Here is a 25,714-nt window from a genome sequence, read left to right on the forward strand (position 1 = left end):
ATTATTGTTTCTTGGCTCTGTGGCTAAATGTGCAGCAAGTCTGAGGAGTGATAGATGCTGAATCTAGCACAAACAGTTTGAAACAGTCAGAACTTGATAGATCATTGCCCTGAAGGGGCTTGTAATGGTGGAGAGACTGTGAATCTCAAAATTAAAGGTTTGTTCTTAAAAATCACAAGTGTAAAAGCTAGCTGTAGTCTACAAAATAGCTCCTAACCTTCAGCCACTTTTCCTTTCATTGCTAGCTGGATTTCAGTTGATTTTCTAGTAACATTTGTCAGGGGTTTGTGTGGCTATATTTGAAAAGTTAAAATGTTGACTTGGAAAGATACAGACCGAGAGTATTTGTGTTCTCTTTTGTTGGTGGTGCTCTTTTTCTGGTAAATCTCATGAACAAATATGGAAGTTGTTTCATTTTTGGCATTTTTAAACACTGAATGAAATGGTGGCAGCCCTCTCAGAGCCACTATGAGAGAACAGATGGGCCTGCTACGCACGCCTCAGGTCATAAAATAATTTCAGATATGATGCAATTGTGGCTAAATAAAATACTTTAGCAAAGTCAGAAATATATTACTTCACTGAAAGAAGGGAACCCTTTGTAATTTTTCTTTGACAGCCCAATAGACTTTGCACAGAGCTCAGCTTGTGTTTGCCATTCTGTAGATAAGGAGAGCCACAGGGTTTTCTGCCATTCATGCCTTGCTTCCTCATGATCTGGTGGCCAAGACCTGATGATGACCACAGCAGGAAATAGTGTGAAATAGTCCATAAATTTAAAAGCAGGAATCAATTGATGCGAAGAAAAAAACAAAACAAAACAAAACAAAACAAAACAAAACAAAACAAAACAAAACCCCAAAAACCCAGGCCTAAGACTTTTAGGTGAAAATTTCCAAACCGCACTGGTAAATTCATGCTGAAAACCTTGTCACACCTTATTTAACTTGATGAACAAACATGGACTTGGAGCTGATGAGGGCATTTATTTGTTGTCAGGTACACCAAGACTTGCACTGCAGTTGTTCTACCCCATAGCCAATGGCAAAACAAAGCACCCCATTGGCCTGATGGGTGCAGCCCAAACCGAGCCAAGGGTCCTGCCCAGGGCCCTCCGGGGACTCACAGGAGCTGCTGAGCTCCCCATGGATGTCCTGCACTGTGCACTGTGGAGCATTACAGATGTATTTCTGCTGTTCTAGGTTCATCTCCTTCCAAGGTCAGCTTTGTACTGCCAGTTCCAGGAATTTGGTGTGTGCATAATAGCTTTCTCAATGTGCTACTCACAGCAAAGTCAGGGTGAATGATGAGTAATTAAAGTCTGAGGAGGGAGGGATTTGAAAGGCCACATTGTAAACTGGAAGAGAGTTTATTAAAATATGTAATCAAAAATTATTGTATTTGTGGATCATATTATTTTTGGGGCCCTGAAATGATTGTGCATAATCTTATTTTTGTAGAGATTTATTCTTCGAAGGGAAAGTCTTTTGCCTAAAGCATATATTGATTTCATTCAGCTGTCACCATCCCTTTGTAGGATATTACAGACAGAAAGCCAAATTCAGGCACAACTTTGTTTTATTTTTGCATTATACCAAATCTAAATATGGTGCTGCTATTACAAATGAGAATTGTTTTCCAATCGATTGTTCCAGTTTCACACTGGACTACGTTGCACCACCAGCTGGGTGAGGAGCAGTGGAGGACGGGGAAGAGCAGAGGACAAGAGAGTGAGCAGTGTCCGAGGGCAGTTTTGGAGCCTGTCTCCAGGGAGGGGCTCCCTTTGGGTGGGCAGTGCTGGTGAGGAGCTTCACACAGCCCACGCAGGAGGAATGGAAGGCGGCCAAAGCCAGCGTGGAATGAGCTTTCCATGAGCAGCTCCCCACAATGCAGGGATTGTGGTGTTGTAGAGTAAGAAACCAGAAAAGAATATCCAGTGCAGCTGCAGTGTAAAACAGGAGCTGGCCTCATCAGGAACGGGAGCCGAGGTGTCAGTGCTGATGTGCGGCCTCCAGCAGCTCCCAGAGGTGTGGGTGTGCACTGGAGCCGCGTGCTCTGGCCTGGCCATGGCTGCTCTTAGTCAGAACCACTTTTAGTGGCTTCCTGCTCACAGTCTTTGAGGGCTGGAGGCCCTTTGTGGCCTCGAGTCTGGCAGGAGCAGCTAAATATTTTATCTGAGGGGTGGACAGACCAGAATTTACTCTGTTGACACCTGGACTGAGGTGAAAGTGCAAAGATCAATGTGGGGATCACCCTGATTCCACTGAGGTTTATGAGAGATCACCAGATTTTTTTTTTTTTTTTACACAGAATTGTGGGAAGAGTTTGTGGCTGGATTCATCGCAAAATAAAACCAGGCAAACTTTTAAAATCAGATTCTGATGCAAAATTGTAGCAGCATCAAACTATCAGTTCTCGTCATGTTTTGCATTTGCATTTATGAAAGCAGTTTTTCTAGCTAGCATGATTTTTACCTGTTAAAACATTGAAATACTAGTATTATCAGTTTTGTCCATCTTTTAGACTGGTACAAATAGATCCAAATTCAGAGTTGAAATACCTCTTCCTCTCCCATCCTTATTACAAACACACACACAAATAAAATGGGATGACTAGTCTTTAATATTATATTTCAGTTGATTCTCAATTGCTAAGAACTTCATATCCATGACACTAAAACTTCAGGACTACCAATACTATTTTCTTAAGGGACAAAGAACAAACACACTGTGTAATTTTTATTGTGAGATTTGTTTCCAGGATGCAGAGTGTGTATATTCTATTTCACTAGCATTTTACAGATCTATATGTAGATACAAATAAGATAAAATTTTTTTCTCTCTCATACTTCAGTCAGAATCAGAGCTTGCATACACAAACCAGAGAGGAGTGTGACTGAAATGGTAGCTGTAAGCCATTAAAATGAAAAAGATCATAAAATAAAAGTCCTGTAGCTATTGTTTCTCACAAGATGAGAGCTCATTGTCAATCTGTACATCTAGGTAGAATTAGTGTAATATATACGATGCAGCAGCAACTAGTGGATAGATGAATTTGAGTGGGGCTGTGTTCTCCATGTAAGGAAGAGGCAGTGCTTACTCAAATGCTGTTAAAACTCCCTCATTTACAGCTCCTGGAGATGAAACATACAGCAGATTGCCTGTAACCATAGCAATTGGCTCTGACATGAAAGATCTCCAGCATAGAGGTAGTGGAAATGGCAGAAGCAGCGTGGAAGATAAAGGTGTACAGATAGAGACAGTACCAGGTGGAAGTGAACTACAAAATAAGAGAAGACGAGGTGCCCAAGATGGGTTTGGGCAGATGTGTGACTTTGATGGGAAGGTTTGGGCTGGCAAGGTGTTGGGGGAGGGCAGGGACAATTGAAGAGAAGGGTGAGGTTTTGGAGCTAGTCTGGTGTAGAGGACAAAATCAGAATAGGTCTGGCACAGATATGGGGACAATAATGTGGCTGAAGGCTGCTGCCTCTCAGGTTGTTGCCTTTCAGCAAGGATAGATGGATTTCAGGGACCCCAGTCAGCTCATGGAAGGACTCCACACAAGTTGTTAGCTCTTGATGATGGGCTGTGGTGTGTTCCTGGTGTCAAAGTGCAGCACTCAGAAAGATGTAGATATTCCATATCCCAAAGCAGTGCCAGAGTTGTAGACCTGCGCTTTGGACATGTGGAAGGAAAATGACCAGAGAAAAAAGCTATGCTGAGGTGGGGGAGTTCAATTGCCTTGAGTTATGAACACTGGTATAAATAAAATATATGAGATATTTACTATAATATTTTGCTTGATGACCATTCTTGGAGATTTTGTTTTGGGAAATATATAAATGTTGTTTCCTCTTATTATTTCTGACAAACCTAAAGGGAACCACTTCTAAGAACAAAGGCCCTTGTACAGTGATCCATAGAATAGTGGATGTGAATAGCTTTTAAATAATGATGACAATAATAGTAACAGAATTGGCCTATGGATTCCAGAGAAGAAGAGTCCATTTACAAAAAGAAAACCATATCAATGAACTAAGGACTGCAGGTCAGGACTCTTTAGCTTCATATACACAATTTACATATATCCAAAATGAATTTGTGGAATCATTATAAAGATTGGGACCAAACATCTCAAAATCCATTCAGGTAATTTTTCACAAAGGCTTTTTCAGTTTTCACTGGGGAAAAAAAAAATCTCACTGAAAGGTCTTCAGTGTGATTATGTTTTAAATCTCTCTGATTAGGGATGACTTCATTTAAACAACTGAAATGACATGTGGGTAAGAGCACAGAATCCAGCAGTGAGAGTCTCGTGTTGCAGGACTGTTCTCCAGGATGAAGCTGCCTTCCTTAGGGAGAGACTCAGCTCCCACACCACAGCCTGTAATTCTGCCACATTGTGCAGAACACATAACCCCCTTGGTCTCCCTCACCCTGCCTTTCCACTACTTTTACTTGCTTTATAAAAGTTATTTTTGGTCAGCCAGGCACATCTTTGCAGAAGGCATAGTAAATATAAGATTTATACAGCTATGTGTCATCTTAAATCCACTCAACTCCCCAGGTAAAAAACAGGATCACAGCAGTGAACATTTTAATAAACAAGCAAAGACATTGTACAAAAAAAAGGAGAACAGATAGAAAAAAAGATGTTACAGTTCAACGCCTCCTATCTAGGCTGGAGAAATGAGGCTGAGGCTTGCATTCATGTTCCCATTCTGGAGTATTTACTGGCAGTGTTTGGTCCCGAATTAGAGCAGTAGGTGATCAGCTCTAATTCATTGTTTCACTCTCTGATTTTGAAGCAATCAGGAACTTGTGAAACCAGCTGACTTTGCAGGATTTGAAGGCTAAAATCTGATTAAATAAGGTTGCTGGATATTACCCACGGTCAAATCACTGGTTCATCTTTTCAGTGTATCTTTAGGAACGTATGATTGCTTGAGATATCTGCTGAGAGAGAGATTCTTTTATGTGTAAGAATTAGCTGGCACTGTTATTGCTAGTATCTGGCAGAGTTTCACTTTCTGCTATGATTTGTGCTTCTAAATTAAATTTGGTGTGGTGCTAGCAGCTTGGGATAAGCACCAATTATAAGTTTTGATAAAAAAAAATCAAACTATAAATCTAAACTTGTCTGCATTACTAGCTGAAGATTTATTCCAAAGTTTATCTACACCCACAATATACCTCAGCCCTAGAAAATTCCTTTTTACATCATCACTTTGCAAATCTAGATACTCTTCAGATGCTTAAATTTTAACATCTGCTAAATACAGTTAGCATCACTGTCAAATTGGAAGGAGTCTTCAGTGACTGGGTCCAAGTCTGCAATCATCAACTGTCTAATTTGGTAATGGTAACTTCAGCAGAAGCAGAATCAAGACAGATAATTTCTTCCCGATCAAATTTATGTATGTTGTAACGTAATGAAAACATTCCCCAAGGGGATTTCCTTTGCTGTGCATAGCACATGATATCAGTTGAACACTTTTCTTACTCCTTTTTGTATCTTATCTGCTGATATTAAAGTGTCCTTGAAAAATATCCTGGCTTATATAGGTGCAAGGTGCTTTAAAGGTCTTTCACTACCTTGTAAAATAATGTAAATATATGTTTAATCTTAATTGTTGTAAATACTATAGCAATCTTCCTTCTTCCACCAGGTATTTTGCTATAAAAATGCATTCTACCTGGAAAACAATATAAGCTAAACTAAAATTTTTCATTTAAATACTCTGAATCCAGATATAGCTCAAAGATATTCCAATTCCTTTCTGGTGTTTAGGAAGTCAGTATTTAGAGATTAGGCTTCTGCTGGAAACTGCAGCTCTCTGGTAGAAGAGGTAAATAGGAAAAAAAAAACCCCTAAGCTTTTCTGCAAGGTGGGGTTACTTCTGAAATCTGTGGGGGCATCAATTTTCCACTCTCAGGTCAAACTGTATTCAACGCTGAATGTCAGCCCATGCAAGCACATACCAGGAATGACAGTGTGGCTCAGCCAGCAGTGCTCTTACCTCTTGGCTAGAAGGTCACAAGTTTAAGTCTCCCACCAGGACTTGGGCTGTTCTTAATGCTGACATGGCAGTGCAGCACCGGGGAAGTGTTGAACTGTTTGAGGTGCCGTCCTTCATGAGATGAGATGTTAATCCAAAATCCCTTTCTTCTGTCCCTGCTGCCTGTCTAGGCAATATTGGTGTGGCACTTTTGTAAAAAGAGGCTGGCTAAGCCTCCTTCCAAGCCAAAACTGGCTGTCACACGCCAGGCTTGGCCGTCCAAGGCAGAGCACAGGCCATTGTGTTGTTGCACCACCATTACTGTATTTAGTTAAGTACAATGGAAACATTGTTAAGCATTTTAGGCTACACAGGATATGAAGGGCCTAATGCAAAAGCCAAAATCTAATGCAGTTTTCTAAATTCTATTGTTTATCATGTCTCTGTACACAGGCACACAAACACATTATATGTATATTTAGAAAGTGGGGCTCTGTTAAAAATTATATTCAGCTTGCACCCATTCCATTTATATTATGTTGAGCAATTATATTCCTTCCCTCAAACTGATTTTTTACCATTTTGAAATAAGAACTCTGCATTTAATATCGCACATTCTTTATTAAAGGACCATATTGTTTAGCTTGTCATGATAGAGTTGCTTTTCCATAAGTACATTAAGTGTGGGTACTCAGGGGATATTTTCTTCAAAGCAAGTGGAAATTCTGGGAAGAAACGTGTTATAACAACTGTCTATGGTTAAGAATGAGAAATTGTAGAAAGCTTGGATGTTCCCTGAGGAATTGGGTGCTATATGTAGCATTGTGGAAATGCCATCTGAGGACGGTTATGAAGTAAAACGCTGCATGCTCCAATTTATTTAATTTCATTTTATCTTATTTTACTTTATTTCCCCTGACACATTGGCTAGAACTGGAGTGTTAAGTGTTCATTTTATTTACAGTACAACGCTATTATAGTACAACATGTGTATGTGACCTAAACCTCAAGAATTACATATAAAGAATTAATATGGAAAAAATTATTAGGTGGGTACAAGTTTGGGAGCATATCATAATAATGTAAGAATTTTCCTCCTGCTCAAATTAGAAGCTCTATGATCTTCTGAAATGAAAGTATCTATTTGAAAAAATAATTCAGGGAGTAAAACTTCAAACTAACGGAATCTCCTCCCTTTTTTTAACCCCCTTTGCATAATATAAAGTCCTTAAACTCTTTTTGCAGCAGTCCTGCTGGCTTTCTGTTGCTTGATATTCTGACCATTTTTGAACCCTTGAACTCTGACAGAGAGGAGGGACTTGGAGAGGTTGTCATCTGATCTATGTAAGAAGGCAAAAGGAATAGCTTTCTCTTTAATAGCACTCTTTTCTGCTTAACAGTTGGTGGGAGATTAAAATGATCTAGGTGGATAAGGCAGGTTAAAGGTCAAGGGACACCACAACTCCCCCTCTTCCCCACATGTCAAAATATAGACAGGTCATTAGAAGTTAAAATTTTGTGCCCCTTTCCAAAATATTTCAGTTTATATATTATCATTTCTATTATTTATGCACTCATTTTTATTGTAAATTCCAATTCTTGAGGGGGACTGGACCCCTACTAGGCTACTGTCCAGCCTGTATAGTCATCAGGTGCTGACATTCTGAGTTTCAGCCATATTAATTGCTGGATAAAGGCTATAATCCTCTCTCTTTGAAGCCCAAGACTGATTTTTAGGCAGTACTTCAAAAGCAGCACACAACCGAAGAGGCATATTTCCTACTAGCACTGAATCAACATGATTTACTCTGTTTGCATTCGTCTACATACGCCGTGCATATTTGGCTGCGCAACAAAAAGGTGTGAGTTGGCTGTAATGTAGTCTAAGGAGAATTTTTTACTCTCCTGAAGTTGATGCATAACCTCATCTGAGACATACCATTCCAGACCTTTGCTTTAAGCATCATTAGGAAAGTATAAACTCCTATATCATGCTTTTGTTACCAATGAAAAATCTTGCCTTACGTTGTTAGAATTTTTTTCCCCCTGCAATATCATATTAAAACTATAATTTAGAGTGAGGCTGTTTCTTAAGCTGTGAATAAATAAGGCCTGTGTTTTGTAAAAGCAAACCTTTTTGGAAACATGGATTTTAATATCTTAAATACTGCAGCTTCTTAATGAAATGAAGCTGTGATCCAGCAGCAAATATCCATTATTAAGAATAAATAAACATATTGTTTAGCTTGTTTTCGGGAAAAGAAAATGGGTGAAGAGGCCTTTGAATTGTAAACAAATCTGTAGCAATTGCAAAGCTCATGGCTGAGTGTGGTGTGTTCCTCTCTCGTGGCTGTGCCCCTTTTTGTGGCGGGCTGTGCTTGGCTCCTGGCTGGCTGTCCGCAGAGCCGCACTATGGGGACTTTCTCATCCAGGATTTGCCAAGTATACTTAGTGTTATGTTTGAGAAAGATTAACAATATTTCAGATCAAAGGAGAATCCTGCTGCACGGTCTTACAAGATTGTCATTCACTTCCATTATGGCTCATTTGCACAAGATTTTCATGTAATGTGTGCCATTGTTTTGATGGCAGTGATTTGACATAAAGACGGGGCCAAAATGCATCTCGGAGCCCCACTCCACCGGGCTGGGGGTAGCTGGGGCGCAAAGAACTTGCCAATCATAAAATGCAACTTTGTCTCGGTTATATTAAAGCCTTTATCAGGTGGGGAACTTTTCAATGAGCGTGGATTCAAGGAGAAAAACTATCAATGGCTGGTTTTTATTAGAATGTAGTCGCTGTTTTAACCAGGTAAAGTTTTGGTTCATGGGGAATACAAACCTAATGCAAAGAGCAGTTTTGGTCAGCCACACATTCTGATGGTTTTTTGTTTCTTTGAAATGTGGAATTTGTTTTACAAATGTTGGAGACCCCCACAACAGGAATGATGCATGAGAAATTTATTTCTCCCAAAATTTATTGTTTATCCTAGTAGCTTCATTTTAAAAATCAGATTTCCCAGGTGGGTGCTTTCAGACACTTTAGAATGCAGATGCATTAGACTGTCGTGCAATACAGGAGTCAATAAAATTTATTAGAGAAGAAAAGTAAAGTATATCACATAATCTTCTTCAATTATTTTCTTTCAAGTAATAACTTTTTAGGTAAGGTCAGATTTTATGGGTAAATAAATGTTGAGCTTAATAAAATTGCTTGAGCAGTTCAGTTTGATTTAAAGTCACAACCTGGAACTGGACAAAGCCTGTTGCTTTGGCTTTAATACACCCTGTTGAGCTTAGGTAGCGCAGGAAATTCAGTACAGGAGCTGATCCAGGATGTCTGATGCCTGAATCTGTAATTCCCACTGAGGTCTAACTTCCAGTGGCTCCAGAAAAGGACTGCAGGATGACCTTCCTTTCCTGTCCAGCCAAATGCTTTAGCTATAATTATTCAAGTTTAAACCAAAATTTCAGCTATAACTGTAAGTTTCCTGGCTTTCTGTGGGTCTAAATTGTCATTAAGTTTTTTATTTTTTTTTTCCATTCTTTTTTTAGGCATGGTAGTTTTTTTCTATCAGTGGGGGGAGAAGAGAAAATGTGAATGCATGAGAAGATGTAGTATGTTGTACAGGGATTTAGAAAACAACTTACTTCAAAGACCTAATGATATTTTTAAAGCTGTTAGTTATGTGTGTGGAGGTATAATGCTAAGAAATGCATATGTAAAACTCAAAAGAAAAGTTATTGTGCAGAAGATTATTTCAAGATATAAATTCTCCTGGTTTTTGTGGGTATAAGTAGTTAATAATTTGTTATGGGCAAAGCACCTGAAACAACTAGATATGAACTGCAAAGAATATTTCAGAAAGAAAGAAATGTTGAAGAATGGCACTGAAGTGATGTGTTTCAAATTGTTTTCACACTTTGCATTGCAAGTTACACTTAAACACATCTGGTGTGCTTTTAAAATGAAAATAACTGAAATATCTTTATATGAAAATGTGTGATGGAAGGAACCTCGTGGCTGGGTTATGAAATCTTGGTAAATGGACTGTAAAGTGGAAACAGTGAAAAACATTTCACTTTGGTGACGATAGCTGGCATCTCCCTTCTAGACTGCTACGAAAAGAATTTATTTAAGGAAATTCATCACATACTGTGGAAGGTAGCATCTATATGTCAGCAATTCCACTGACATTTTATGGAAAGCTTAAAAATACAAACATTAAACTGGTAGATCCCTGTTTCTCTCCCTGCTCAGGAAATGCTTGCAGAATACACGAACAACAGCGCCCTCTGCACCTGAAACCCCTCCGGTTATTAAACCCAGACGTTCCTACGTGCTGGAGGAGCCTTTAATTTCAATTACTGCTTTTTTCAGCTGCTGGTAGGTATAGCTGGGCAGCGGGGGAGGGGTGAGAACATTCAGCTGTATTTTTAAGTGCAATGTAACTTTATGCTATTACCTGAAAGCTTCAGCACCCTTAGGTACAAAATTTACAGCAATACATAATTTAAAGTTACGTAGAAAAAAACCAAGCGCAAAATAGCAGCAGAGATGTTGCGCTTTTGCATTCCCTACAGCATAATTTAGATCCCTAGTGCTGCACTTTTGCATTCCCTACAGCATAATTTAGTTCCCCAGTGTGTCATTAACAGTGAAGTACATCACAGTCTGGAGTTTTGTTTTAGTGCAGGCTGCCTGTGTTGTTTTAATAATTTTTGAGTCTTCAGATATTAGATAGAGAATCAGAATTATCTGTTTCTTGTAGTGCTAAAAGACTTGTTCTGAGGAGTTTCCAGAATCCAGTAATAAAGCCAGAGACTGATATGACAGGATTTCATGACTTGTTAGATATAATGATGCATTTTAAATTGGAAAACTAGCTATTTTTGCAAGATTCAAGATAGAATTATGCAAGGAAGTAATTATTACCAAAATGTATTAATTTGAAATAAGTATTTTATGTTCCTACAATAATGCATGTAAGAAAAAGGTCCTGTGTGAAAAGTTCTTGCATAATATTTCTTGAAGATCAAAAAGAACAAAAATGAATTCCTATGTACTATTTATATAAGCAATTAGGACAGCTGAGAGGCTAATTAAGCCCATAATATACTTTGCTTATTTAATATACTTTGCTTATTTCTATAAAAGGCACCGGATGAGCTGTCCACAAAACTCACAGCAGAAGCATAATATTTCTCTTAAATTAAAGCAGCAGTTTTTAGATACTTTCCACCACAATTTATTTCTTCAAACCAGAGGCAGTGAAATATTAGAATTACATATATATATTATATATATCCATGAAGTATAGGAATGTATCAGGATACTTCAAAAATTTAAAAAATAGATTATCTTTTTTTCCCAGTTTTTCCCTGGGAGTAATTTAAGACTTTGCTTTTTCTCATCCCTCCCTTAGTCAAAAATTCCTTATCTTTAATATGAAAGAAAGTCCTAATCACAAGTTTTGTGCCTGATGAATTTTAGAAATGTTAGGGTTATTTCTGCATGGATTACAGTTTATGCATTTAAAGAAAAAAATGTGTGGATTGTATGGAAACTATTATAAAGGACAGTTTTTATAAAATAAAGTATCAAAGTTAACACCAAAGAGTGGTACTCTCTTGCTTTAATAGAATGAAAGTAGATCTACATCTGCAACTTAATATTAACGTGACAAAATTTGTTTTTAAAATTTACTCATTTAAGAAAGGCAAACTGTCTTTGTCACATCAATTAAGAAGCAGAAAAGTAGAAAGCCTAAAATCATATTGCTTCTGCATATGAAACAAATACTTTCTAAGAAAATTCAAAGACATATCTGAATGCTAATGTAAGCTTAGATTATTGATGTGAAAGGGATTTAACAATCAGAAAACAATAGTTCTTTGTTACATTTCTACTTTTAAGTAATTTAAGATGCTGCTTGGAAAGATATGAAGTCTCACGAAATTTTCAAAGACAAAGCAGTAATGGCTCTTAATATCACTGTGTTCATTTTAAGAGCAAATTAAAAAAGAACAGTGCAAATAATTGTTTCATATGTTCTTTGCTTGTGGCTGCTGTAATCATCCAGGCTGATTTACAAATGTAGACTTGAAGGTTTCTCAGCTTCCTGCAGTGTAGAAGACTGTTACTTTGGCACTCACACTCATGCCCTTGTAATCACCACTCAAAACTGTGCCCTGGTACTTCCAATTCCCAGTGTCTTGATTGAACACCTCATTCTGTGCTAACAAGGTGTCCAAGGTATTTGAACAGGGGCTGCAGTCAGAAAATTGTTAATGGTTTCACTCATTAAGAGTTGCTGCACTAGTTTTGGTAATTTGGTAACTGTCTAAATTGCAAGTTGATTTTTTTCCTTCATTTTAAATAATGATGCTAAAATTTGAGACCAGGAACACTAACAGCTAAAAAAACCCAGAAGGGTGCTTAAATCACTATATTTGTATTAAAGCAAAGGGTTTTCATAGTAAAAAAGGTATGATTTTATTTTTGAGTTTATGTTTTAAAATTATTGAGAAATACACAAACAAGAATTAAATAGAAATATAAGAACAGAAAATGTTTAAAAAGGGAACAGTAAAGTGTAAACCAGCCTGAAGATCTTAAAGAAATTATTTAGGAAGCAAGCTAATATTAAAATTGCAAACAAAAAAGTAAGAAAGAATTTGCCTTGGGCTTGGATGCACACTTTTGGTAATTGGGATGGAATTATTTAAACCGAAAGGATTTATAGCTTCATGAAACTGTAGTATATGTACCTGAAAAAGGCCTTAGGAGTCTTTAATATTTTTTTGCTGTATTGCAAGCTAAGCAGAAAGTAAGCCAAGATCAATGGGCCTGATCCTGCAATCCATACTCAGATAAGAACCTTTTTCCTATCTTGCCTAGAGCAGCATTTAGAAAGAAATGTATTTTCTGGGGAAAAAAAAAAAAACAACAGTAAAGTATTATTAAAATTCATTAAACAAATGATGTGAAAGAGATTTTACTGTTTGCATCCTCGCTGTCATCTGGGATCAGTAAGTTACTTTCTTGAAGTAGGAATATTAAAGCAGGGAGTAGGTTCTGTTTTCAGACAATATTTTACACCTGAAGAAAATTTTCCCCGTGGAGATTTAATATCTGAAGTGGAAATAAAACTTTTCTGAAAAAAAAAAAGCAAAATCATAGTTTGCAGCTTTTTATGTACCAAAAGTTTAAGCCACCCCTAAAAACTTGCAATCTATTCCTTTAAAAACAGGATTAAAATTCAGTGAGTTGGCCTCAGCTGCATCTTTTGACCAGGTTCTGTGGTTTTTCAATTACATATAAATAGATATATATATCTTTACAAATAATCTCTCTGTGGCTGTGAAAGTTGCACACACAAACGAAGGGAAACGAAAGGAACCGCTAACACTGGCCACACAGAAAGCTCTGTCAAAAGCACACTATAAACAAACTGAGGAGATATTTTTTTCCCCCGTTGTTTTTCTTCCATTAATTTCAAATATTCTTTGTAACTTTAGAAAGCAAACTACTTTCCAGCACAAGTGTGGATAATATCTTTGTGGTAGGTGGTTTGAGCTTGTTCTGTACTGAACAAGTATACACTTTAATAAAAATCATACCGGAAAGCGTAAAAATAATATTGTAAATATTCTGCCAGATTTGAAATATGATATGATTTGCCCTTCCCAGGAATATTCTAACCAGCAGGCAATACTCATCTGATTTTGTTTGAGCAGAATCTCTCATACAGCTCCTTTAACCGCTGCTCTTTCATAAAGTTATGCTGCCCACATCATTTGTCTCTCAGCTGGCTGGGATATCTCTCCAAGGTACACAGCTCTTGCTCACGATGGAAAAAAAGATTGCAAGTGAAGGAGCAAAATGAAAGCGATGTTTACAACGCTGCCACAGTTTGCTGAGATGTGCCGTGAGCAAACAAGTAAATGTGAGCTGTTGAACAGAACATACAGCTCGAATATTAGAGAAGTGCAACACGTCTCTGAGTTTTACTTTAATTCCTATCTTTATTTTGATTCATGCTTCTAAAAATTTTTGGCATTTCTATTTATTTAATAATGGGAATTATACTGCGGTCTAAAAGACAGCCTATTAATATTCCAATGTATCAGTTATTTTCTGTCTGCCTATTTTACTCTTTGATTACAGCTGCAGTGGGTGTGAATAAATCAATATATTTTAGAAGAAAATATATTTGAGTTTTGTTGTGTGATCCATGTATTTCTGAGCTAGACAATGGAGGGGTTTTTCCTTTTAGTAGTTAGGTCATTCCTCTGGAGCTGATTGTGAAGATAAAATCCTATCTGTATAAATTGAAAACTTGTCTTTTTGAGCTGGAAGTCGAATACAGACCGTGACTTTTGCATGGAAAAATTACAGAAATAATGGCCCCTGGCTGTGGAGGCATTTTTTTGTTTTTCATGAATCAGGCACAAAGTTATTTAAATTAATTCTGGTCTCATCACCCTAATAGAATATCATTACTGATCTTTAGAAAAAATATTAGAAATCAGCAGTGTGTGGATGCAATAGCTGTTTGATCAATTTCCCCAAACAATTTTTTCTTTATTGAAAAGCAAGACTACTGATGACAATAGTCACTCATGATGCACATGCTTCATGCATTTCACACATTATCTTTTTATGTCAATTGCATGGCTCAAAAGTACTAACTACTCTATTGCTTCATGATCAATAGGGACTAATTTATTTACTGTCTTTTGAAAGCAGTCATTAAAGAAAAGAATCAGAAGAAGAAACTTTGTTAATATTTCCATATAATTAAAAAATATATGACAAAACAGAAATTTTACTATCCAGGCTTCGTCTATGGCTATGCACACCTAAGGTGTTCTGCTCTTCTGACTGGATCCACTACTACTCATACTCAGGTATGACTACATGGACTGCAAGAGAACAGATTTAATTTCTCTGTGACTGCTGCCTAACAGAATGCAGGATATCAGGTACCACAGCTACAGCCATTTAAGTGCTCATACTACCTTCCTTAAATGTGAATATTTTCTTATTTTTTCCCTTCGCCCTTCTGACACTGATACCTCTGTACTAAGGCTCCTGTACTTCAGCACTTCCTGTTTCAAATGTGTGAAATATCCCCGAAATGGGAGCCTTTCCCCTGAGTGTTCTGGGTTGGTCCCTTTGCCAAGGGATGAGGAAGCCTGAGGTGGTGTGATCCATCCCAGATCTGGCACGCTCTCCAGTGGACCCTTTCTGCATAGTAGTTACTGAGCATGGGCTTACTACATGGCTCCTCTGCTCCTTGACTAGGTGGGAGACAGATTTTGGTGGCCCCAGCTCTATCCTACCCTGAGAAAAGACTCCAATCTAAAGTAGGGGTAGAATCCACACTTTTAAGACACTCTTGAATGAAAAGGGCTGGTGCCTTACCTTAACAATAAATGCAGCAGCTGAAAGATAGCCAGTGTGCTATCCTAGCACTGCCAAAAGACAGGGCGTTCTTTCTGACAATCATCAATTCTCCAGAAATTTGTCACTAACTAGAGCAGAAAGAGAACTGAGGTCTTCTTTGGAGGCTCCATTCATTTGCTCATCCCACAGCTCAGCACAGTGCTCCTCCCATCCAGCTCTGCCAGCCATGAGAGTGCTGAGAAGTGCTGAATTTCCCAGGCACAGGCACAATGGAGGAGCAGGGACAATGGGTGATGATGAGAAAGTTTCTTGACACGAAGAGGAAGTACTTTTCAAAACTTCTTCGCGCCTCCTCTGCAGCACAAGACAAAAAGGGCTGAGGAAAATAGTGAGAGGGAGGATTTCAGTGCTGAGTAGGTGGCTCTAATGTGGCTAAGCCCAATCCTTAGTGAGGAAGCACAACAAGCATTTGGGTTCAGCATTATCCTCACTGGTAGCTTCAGCTTTGCCTTTATTCCAGTATCAGATTTCTCTGCACTTCCTGTCTTACTCACCACTTCGTTGGTTCATACACAGCACTCAGCATGTGCTTTGTAAAAATGGATCATGCAAGATGATGTGGATTTAAATAGGTGTAGTGACTTTTTCAACTGTTGATGGATTCTTCTTGACTGTGTTCAAAACCTCTATTTTCCAGCTGGAGTTAATGGTGGCAATAGAATTCATTACTGGGAAAATTCTTACTGGAGCCAGAATGCTGTTCAAATCCATCTGTGTTTTCCATGTTGATTGTTTGTTTGTCATAGGGCTTATTTTCCTCCCCCGTGTAATATCAAAGATGTGGGCATGATATTTCAGCACAGGAATATCTAGTGCATCAAAAGGATCCATAAAAACCTTTGCAGCAACTTGTTGAGGCATGGCAGTTTCTTTGATCCATACCACAGTGACTAACAAGTTCAATATAGTAAGTAAACAATGGGTTACCCATCCTGAAAAAACACCATTTGGAAAGTAGGAAATAGCTCAGCACTGTCAAATTCTATTATTTTTTCTCCCATGCAATTCTTAAATTATATGCATTTTACACAAGCAAAGTCCATCTCCCACTTAAGAATAAAAGAGATGTGGGTCTTTTTGAAGTTTCTGGGGAGTCAGGACCACTTCAGCTTAACTGCAGATTTCATTGGCTGTCAGGGGGATGAGTACCACTATAATGGTTTGCTATAATCACAGGAAATGAGGTTCTGGGTGACGTGGGCAGTGGTGCCATTCACGAGGTCTCTGAAGTGGCTAAGGAATGTGAATCCACTCCAAATCCCTGCTCAGATCAGAGGTGCATCATTGTCTTTCTGAAGAATATCTACCAGAAGACCTTAGTGCTAACATTCTACAGGGAGGGGTGTCTTTGGTAGTGATGAATGTGCTGAAACTATTAGAAGTTTTAGAGATTTTCTTGGATACTTGTAAAGGCACTTTTATAGTTTTCTCAGGTTTTGTCTCTATGCTTTTAAAATCACTCTGTCCTAGTTTTAATCACTATCTAGTTTGGGTTAAAAATGTGCCTCACTTTCCTTTGAGGTAGTAAACCAGAGCTTGAATATTAACTTGGGCTGCCTGTTTGCTCTTGGTTTTCCCAAGCTGCATCCGAGGAAGACAAGATCAGTGTTTGCACCTTGATGGTCCTGTGTGCATGCCATGGGTCTTTGAACTTGCCCCAGCTTAGGACTGGTTCTGGGCGAAGCAGCAGCTGTTTTGGGTACTGCTGTGGGGGAGAAAGGAAGGGCTGTGATGCTGGGACATGCAGTGCTGATGGAGAGCCGGCTTTGGGAAAGGGATAGGGTATTTTCTGCCTCTGTCTTAGCTGCTCTGACATCAGCAGGTACAAGAAACCTTGACATCCCTCACTGCTCTCTGCTTTTGCTCATTGCTCTCCCTTGGATCAAACCCTGTTTCTGTTGCTAAACAGCCTTGAACTGAACTCCTTATTGAGTATGGACTAAAAATCTTCAGTAACCCTCAAATCTTATTGCTAGGATGTTGAATAATTTGCTTTGCATACAAGCCTGGTTTGCCACTCCATAGGTAGCACTGGGGGTCAGTGTACAGCACTGGGCACCATTCCCACTTTTTAACTTGCAAGAGCACAGTTTGAGGAGAAGCATGCCATTCCTCCCATGAAAGCTGTGCCTTCAAGGACTGGACGAGCCCTGAGTGCTTGGAGTTAATTCCTGATGTGTGGCATGAAAGCTGCAGGGTCGAAGGTCTTTAACCAAACATCAGCTACTTCTAACACTGTGGTACAGTGCTCCATGTGTACAGCACAGAGAACAGAATCACCACTATTTTTACCCTCACAATTTGAAAAATCTCAGCATTACAATTTTTCTTATTGATACTCTGTGTATATTTTTGTTTACTAAGTTTTTCACCATCATTGCTCATTATATCCTGCTTTGCACCACCTTGTGCTCTGCCTCTCCTTAATGAATAAACCCTTCAAATTCATTCTACTACTTGCCAGTCCATCTTTGGCCAATATATACCTAAGTTTTTTTTTTTTTTAAATAGGTTTTCTCACTGTTGTGAAATAGAATAGCAGAAAACTTCCATAAAATTATTTATTTCTATCTGAAACTACAGAGCTTCCAGTTGCAGTTAATTAAGACCTATTGTTGATTTCCTCTTCTGGTAATATAAGTGATGTGTTTTTTCATCAGCAGATTCATTTTTTCATGTGAATGGTTTTGTATGTTATATCTGAAAGGAATAAGAAGGAAAAACAATACAATTTAGAAAAAGTGTGACTATGTGGGTAAAGAAAATGTTTGAATTTTTTCAATCTTGATAATAAGCCTGGAATATATTTATTAATGCATCACAGATAAGCAATTTCTATTGTGATGTGTTCTCTCAGAGAAGTGTACTATGGAAAATTGAGAATAATGGGCCGTGTCATGCCTTCAGTCCATGTGCAGAACTCACACTGATGTCAATAGGAGTTCCCTTCACAAACCAAGGCCTATATATGACCTATAGAGTCACTGGTAGAAGTTTCCCATACATATCCACAAAATTAATGGAGCATTGTAATCTATTTGAGATCTAATGAAATACACAACGATTTAAATTGCAATTTAACAGAGAGATGTCAATAGGCATTGATGACTGTCTCCATGAAGACAGCAACATTCATGCTACAAACCTACAGCTTTTGATGGGTAGTGGCTCATAGACTCTAAAAACACATTTTCTCAGAGTATTATTGATTAAGCATCTCAGGAGCCTTAAACATGTGAATTATATCTTTAGTTGTAAAACATAATTTGTCAATCTAAGACTTGATTCATTCTGGAAAGATTACAGAATTCCATGTGATAGAATTCAGCATTTCTTAATTGCCTTACACTTAGAAATTGAAAACCATAACATTAAGTTATGCTTTTGTAGCAGGGGGAGGTTGGAAGGTTGTAGAGTTGAGGTGATTCAAAAAGATGTTGTTTAAAGTTCCTATACTTGATGGTGTTTCATCTGTCCATGACTTTTTAAATTATTTAATGTAATAAAATATTCTGCTTTTGTGTTTGTGTGAGAAATGTCATGAAATAATTAGGGTGTGTGTATTTCACAGCACATAGAGACCAAGTTTTATTACAACAGTGTTTAAACTCTACACCAGAACTTTTGAATCCCACAGTAATATTAATCTGCTAGTGCTCTGAAATATTTCATTCCCTGCTTCCTACCCTCATAAAAATACACAGAGAGCTGTGGCTTATCTTTGAAATTACCCATTGACATAAAATATGAGGAGTATTATTTTCAACTGTGTTTCAAGGAAGTGTTTCTCAGGATGCTTACTAGGCAGAGCAGTTCTGGTCTTTAGGCAGGAGCTCCCGTGATCCTTCCCAGGAATCGACCTCCCTGCTTGCCCTTGCCCCACAGACTGGTGCCTTCTGACAGCACCTGGCTGCTGAGAACTGACTTTCTTATTTCTTCAAACAATAGTTCATCTCCTCTTTTGTAAAATAGTGAGGATGCCATTACCTGTTGTAATGTAATTATCCCTCGATAAAGTGAGACAAGTCCTGGCCAGAATGCTGGAGACTCAATCTTCAGCAAATCCGCGGTGTCCTGAAGACCTGCAATTTTCCAGTGAAGAAAGACCAGAATTTGCTGGACTCCAAATGAACTAAATGAGGAATCCATTCTCCTAAGACTATCTGCAAACCCTGTCAAAATTTCATTTGGTTCTTAGAATTTTTTTGGATATAATTATATGGACTAGACATGACATATGTTCCTTTTATAAATAAAGTGGGGTATGTTAGAGTGATATTACTAAGTATGAAGTATGAAATACATTTCTTATTACAGAACCACCAACAGTTATTTTAAAAAACTCCAAACCACATAGAAAGGCCCAAGAGAATTTACAATAGAATTTTTGAGGAATTATGAGATTTTGCATTTGGGGTTTTTTGACATCTGCAGGTTGTTTTGTTTAGTTGTTGTTTGGGTTCTTTTTCTGTGGCTTCTCCACCAGTTATCTTGCCAGAAGGTTTATCTGTGAGAAGGCTGGGCAGCTATTTTGTGATGTTTCACAAAGCAGTGGTCTCATTTACTCCATGACAACACCCCCATTTAATATCCCACCTTAGCAGGGAGATTAATACTTTGCAACTGCATAACTTTGGGATGAAGTTTATCTCTAGACAACATATAAATGCTCCCTGGAAACTATTTAAACCAGGAGTACATATAAAAGCTGTTTTTTCTTATTGTTTCCTGACTTTCTGGACACCAACCAAGACCAGCAAATTCTTAAATCCTACAAATGATTTCAGCCATCTGTAAGTTATAAAAGAACTCTGTTCAACCTCAAATACCTGAGCTGATTTCTGTTCTATTGCAGGTTGTTCCACTGTTGAGCCTGCTTTGGTCTGAAACAGGCTTTGTTTTTTTTTTCTTCTTCCTTTGTCTGCTTTTTCAGCTTACACCTTCCCTATGAGAATGATATGAGATGACAAGAAAAGGTTTCTGACCTCACCATCCTCTACTTCCCCCACACTGCATTTGGAAGGGTAATTTATAAAACTCCACCAGTGTAGCCTGGACACTGCTGTCCCAGTAAGGACTACAGGGAGAAAGAACCAGGATCTCGGGTTTGCTGCTTACATTTTCTTTTTTTAACCCTTTCTTCCTGCCACCCTAACAGATAGGTGATCTTTCATCTTACCTTTTTCCTTTGATCAAGATGTAGACATCTGCATAATAGAACAAAATTTTGGTCTAGTAAAATATGAAGCTCGACTTTGGAAGAACAACTGATTTCTATTAAATAAAGCAACACTTCTTCGTCACCACAAAATCACTGGATTTTTTTTTTCCCTAGTCAAGATTGCTAGGAACATTTCAAATAATATTTTTCTGGACTGAAGCTCTCAGTTCCCAGACTCTTCTCCCTTTTACTTCTGTGAACATAGTGCTATACTGTATGTCAATTTGGTCTTGTTTGTGGGTTCATTTTCCCCTCCATTAGAACAGCATTTCTCTCTTTTTTTTTCCTTCTTCTGATATTGTTCAAAGGCTTCTTGTGATGCCTTGAAAAAAGTTATTGATTGTTAGATCATTTCTCTCATTCATTCAGATGTTTTCTGGTCCCCAGATGGAAACATCACAGCTGCTGCTCTGGAATTCACTATCGACTTCTGTCTCTGGATTATCAGAGCCCCTAGCAAAAAAGCCTGATTCCATGCACCCTCTTTGCCTCTGCTGAGACTTAAAGCTGTTATTCTTCCAGCTCAAAGGAAGTCCCAGTGCCTGTATATGGCTAGAGTCTGGAGCAGTAAGGTCCTACTTTCTCTGAGCTATTTTTCTAGTGCACTGTTTTTTCTATATAATGTTTAAGCTCTTCAGTCAGAGCACCAGATCTCAGACACCAGTCTTGATTTCCTGCCTCCCTCTGAAGTTATTTCTGTGCTGGTCATTTGTTATATGTTTGAGAGCCAGAATTAACCTGAAAATTTAATATTTTTCAAATTCAGCCTTTTCTGACCAGCAGCCATCTGCTCAGACAAAGAAAAAAGTGGAAAGGATTGCTGTGTTTTAAATGCTTTTCACCCAATCTCTCAAGGAGAGCCTCTTTTTTAAATTCAGAGAGTTGTTATGATTCAAAGAAAATGCTTATTCTACAGACTGTTTCCTTTCCATTAAAGTTTATTTATACCGCCCTCCTTGTCTGAGGGTATAATTATGAATGATCTAAGCCTGTACTGAAAATCCTAAATTAAAAAATACATCTGTTGCAAGGATTCTCTCACCAGAAACCCTGAAAATGTTATCCTGTCTGTGCATCCATATATCTGTCTGTTTCTCTGTAGGTTATGGCTATCCTTTATATGTTCCAGAAGTAAGTGGGATTAGAGCACTTGCTTCATACTTTAACTGCTGTAGACATTCATGAAAGGAATAAAACAATGTGGAAAACCGAATACATTTTATATTTATTTATAGTCACCTTTCAATCACATTTTTCCTTGTTAACAACTAAAGGGATTAGATTGTTCTTCCCCTTCTAGATTTAGAAATAATCTCAAGTGTAAGAAAACACTATTTAAATGGAAAAAGTTAGAAAGAAAAGATAATTATAGCATGAATGATGTGAACTGCAGCAGTGTTCAGCCACAGCAAGGTGTTTTCCTGACAACAAAGGGCAATTGCTTCAGCCCAACTTTTCAGCATACCTCAGGAAGCATCAGTGAAACACATTTATTTTTAATTAAGGCCAATTCTGTCCCAACATTTGCTTTAAATATGAGGACCAAAGAGCATCAGAAAAGGACATTATTTCTGCAGTCCTTTGAAGATGCTGCCTCCTGATATGCAGCTCCAGGGAGGGTAACACTACACGGACAGTGGATTTACAGCAAAATCTCCACTTGGCAGAAGATATCCAGACAGCACTTTTCTCAGTTGGATTTCACCTGACTAATAATCTTATTTTTCATTTTTTAAACATTACAATGAAACGAGTCCATTAAGATGCCATAATGTTAATTAACATTGTCATAAGTTCTTTGATTTCACTTGCATGCATTTTTCAAAGGTACATTGTGGAAATTATTCTTTTACCCTGCCATTTGCCTATATATCATCTCATGCTGTACTGAAAGGTTAAATGTTATAATTTATGCTAATTTTAATTTTCCCTACTGCCATAGGCAGTACAAATCAAGCAGCAGCAATTGATTATACATCGCTGACAGTATAAACCAGAGCAAACATACAGTTCTGTCAATGAAAGGCCTGTGCCAGGTTAGTCATAGTTAGGTTGTTATGGCCTCCTGAGAACAGCCAAGCAATAACGATGATATGAATATTTATTTTGTGCATAATTTTGGATCCAAGCCATATCAATAAATAATTTTCCATGGTACTTTTGTGCCTAAAGAAGTTTGATGGAAATGCTGTGTGCCTCTTGAAGAATTTTGTGTGAGAAATATCAGATATTCATTTGGGCTTTGGCTTTTCAGAGAAGGGACTGATGTTGTAGAGGTCAGGCAGAGTTTCACTGAAGTGTGTTCCTGTATGAGAATATGCAGGTTACAATTACAGGAGAATGAAGAAACCAAGGCATGGCTTAGGCGGTCAAAAGTCAGAAATGTATCACTAGCTTGATATCATCTGGCAGCTAATTTGTTCCTTTGTCACTATCATAAAGAGTATCTTTGGAGCTGAGGAATGATAGTCTGGTTCTCAGAGATTTTCAAAGAACCAGGATAAACACCTAAATTGTTCATTTAGTCGGGTCTTATGCCCTTCCCTCCTCACAGAATAAAGAAAGCAACACATCACCCTGGCTTAGACCCCTTCAGGGCTCATTTTTCTGTTGCTCTGCTGTTCTAAAAGTAGGATTTTCTCCACAATTGTAGCTTCTCTCTAGATAGCAGGTACTTATTTTCAGGGATAAATGGTTCATTCCTTGCTCTGCAACCTACCTTGTAAAATAATGAAACAAAAGAGAGAAACGATGTCGCAGAAGTAAGATGCAGTGGCTAGCAACTGGTACTTCAACATCATGGGACAGAGGCTTAATTCCCATGAAAGGCAAGATGTGATGACTCAAAACTCTTGGACACAGAAGAAAATGCCATTTGGAGGAAAACAGAAATGACCTCTGTGGCTGTTGGCAGTACAGGAGACACAGTCTGGGCTGGGAAATGTGGGCAAGTGTCTCAAGAGCTTTTCTGCTCCTGAACATTCCCCAGCCTGGGTCAAAGGCACTGTGGGCACCTTGCTGGAAAGATCCTGATAGAGGGATCAGTCTTGATCAGATTCAGACAGGGTTGCAGTCTTGCTGGTACATGCAAGAGGACAGTCAATGCCACGTTGCTTATGGTAGAAGGAAATGGAGCATTGACAACGGGATTAGGGAATTATTGCCTGACTTGAGGCCAAGTGGGTAACCCTATGAGACAAAGACAATTACAAAGATCACAGAAGATGGGAAGGAGATTCTTGCAGCAAGGCAGCAACAACTGAAAGGCAAATGTTGCAATACATTTTTTTCAAAAAATAATTGATAAATTTAAGCATAAAAATCCTGTTGACTTTTAATTGGAAGTCAGTTTGAGTGGTTTCAGCACTGTAACTACAATCGCAATTCTTGCTGATTTTTATGTGTCCAAAAGTTATTCAATGTTTGTGTGACAAAGCTTAAAATAGAAATAGGGATTTAGCTTGTCCACACATCAGCTTTGCATTACAACATGATTTTTGTTAGAGACATATTTGTGAATAGAAGTGTTGTACTAAAAGATTAGAATGCTGCTTTTCAAATTCAGTGCTTTAATTTAAAGAAGACACCATTACTTTTTTTCATGTAGTTATTGCTTCTTGATTTAGAATTAGTGAAACACTGGTTACTTTAACCCAGATGGTTTCTTCCCCACCCATAAGGATTGGTTACTTTAGCACAGATGTCTCTTTTTCTTCCATAAGGCATATTAGAAGGAAAACAAAGATTCACATTTAAGCAATAAATAATAACAAATACCACCCCTATTGGCTTAGATATGTCCAAATCCAAAACCACAGCTTGAAGTTACTTTAAAGTGTGGTGGACCACAGATTAGTTCTTTCATTTTGCTTTCTTTTTAAAAGATTTTACTTTGTTGACATTTTTTGCACAGTTTCAATTGATCTTTATTGAAAAAGAATAAGGATGGAGCAGACTGACAATTTTATTTGACAGATGATTAATAACTTTGCTTAGATCTGGCCTGAAGTATAACCACAAAGTGCTTGATAAGGGATGGATAAAATATGGTTTGCAGGCAGTAGAGAGTTTAAGGGACATAAAATGGCTGAATGGCAATCTTAAAAATGCAAGGTAGAGAGCCATGAGGTCATGTTGGCAGTGTTCTAGTGCCCTTTCATCCCAGGGTTACTCCAACTTTTCTTCTGATTGCTCTTGGCTTGTGGAGGAAGACTCTCCTTTGGTGCACGTGTGGAAGTGTCTGTTTATGAACAGATAATGTCTGTTGTCTGTTTATGAACAGATCTCTTCCTTTGCCCACAGGACAGTGGCTCAGCCTCATCTCCCAAAGTCTCCATGTTGGGCTCAAAGCACAAGGCTGAATCTGAGATCAGCACAGGCTCTGTGGGACCTGCCTGGGGCCCTTTGGGCCAGCCTGCTTTCCCTTGCCACAAGGAACTCTTCTCCACTTCCCTGTCGAGCACACCAAAATGTTCTCCTTGAAACTCCCCTAAAGTTTCAGCTCCTTGCTTTTCTCCAAAAGGAGGGTGATCTGGCCCAAAGTAAGCTTGAGTAAGCATTGGAAAACCAAATTATTTTATGATAACAATTTTTCTCAGTCTTTTTAGCCCAGTCCAGATTTCATTATTGTGGGGAAAATTTAGTTGTAAGGATTTATATTATGTTTATTTAATTAGTAATTTCTATAAATGAAAAATTAATTTTGTTACTTGTGGGGATGTGTCATGCCAGGAATAACATTTTGCATCTATGGCTTAACACAATACACCATTTTAAAGGACCTTTTCTTAAAATTTAATTTTAGATTTGGGACTATGGAGCATTTAACTTACCTTCAGGAGGATATTTTGAATAAAAATAACAAGAAACTGCTTTAGTAGAATATCAACCATGCTTGACTGATATTAACCATATGAAAAAATGTATGGGACATATAAAATTCACATAAGAGCTACAGTTAAGCCTACTCATATTTTTTTTTTAAATGGATGTCCAAACATTAAAAGTCTGTGTGTTATTCTTCT

The 25,714-nt window shown here is 38.0% G+C and overlaps 1 long non-coding RNA gene across 6 annotated transcripts in view; it reads left to right on the top strand.

Annotated features, from left to right (window-relative positions):
* LOC110473922 (uncharacterized) overlaps positions 1-25,714 on the top strand; it is a 193,478-nt gene that overhangs the window by 84,280 nt on the left and 83,484 nt on the right. For all 6 annotated transcript variants that reach the window (XR_014957215.1, XR_014957218.1, XR_014957216.1 and 3 more), the window contains 2 exons: positions 1-9,479; positions 10,259-10,384. The exon at positions 1-9,479 is cut by the window's left edge and continues 20,856 nt beyond it. This is a non-coding gene — a long non-coding RNA (uncharacterized LOC110473922). The remainder of the gene's footprint in view (positions 9,480-10,258; positions 10,385-25,714) is intronic.

The sequence above is a fragment of the Lonchura striata genome, chromosome 9 (assembly GCF_050655825.1).
Source record: "Lonchura striata isolate lonStrDom1 chromosome 9, ASM5065582v1, whole genome shotgun sequence".
NCBI classification, from domain to species: domain Eukaryota; kingdom Metazoa; phylum Chordata; class Aves; order Passeriformes; family Estrildidae; genus Lonchura; species Lonchura striata.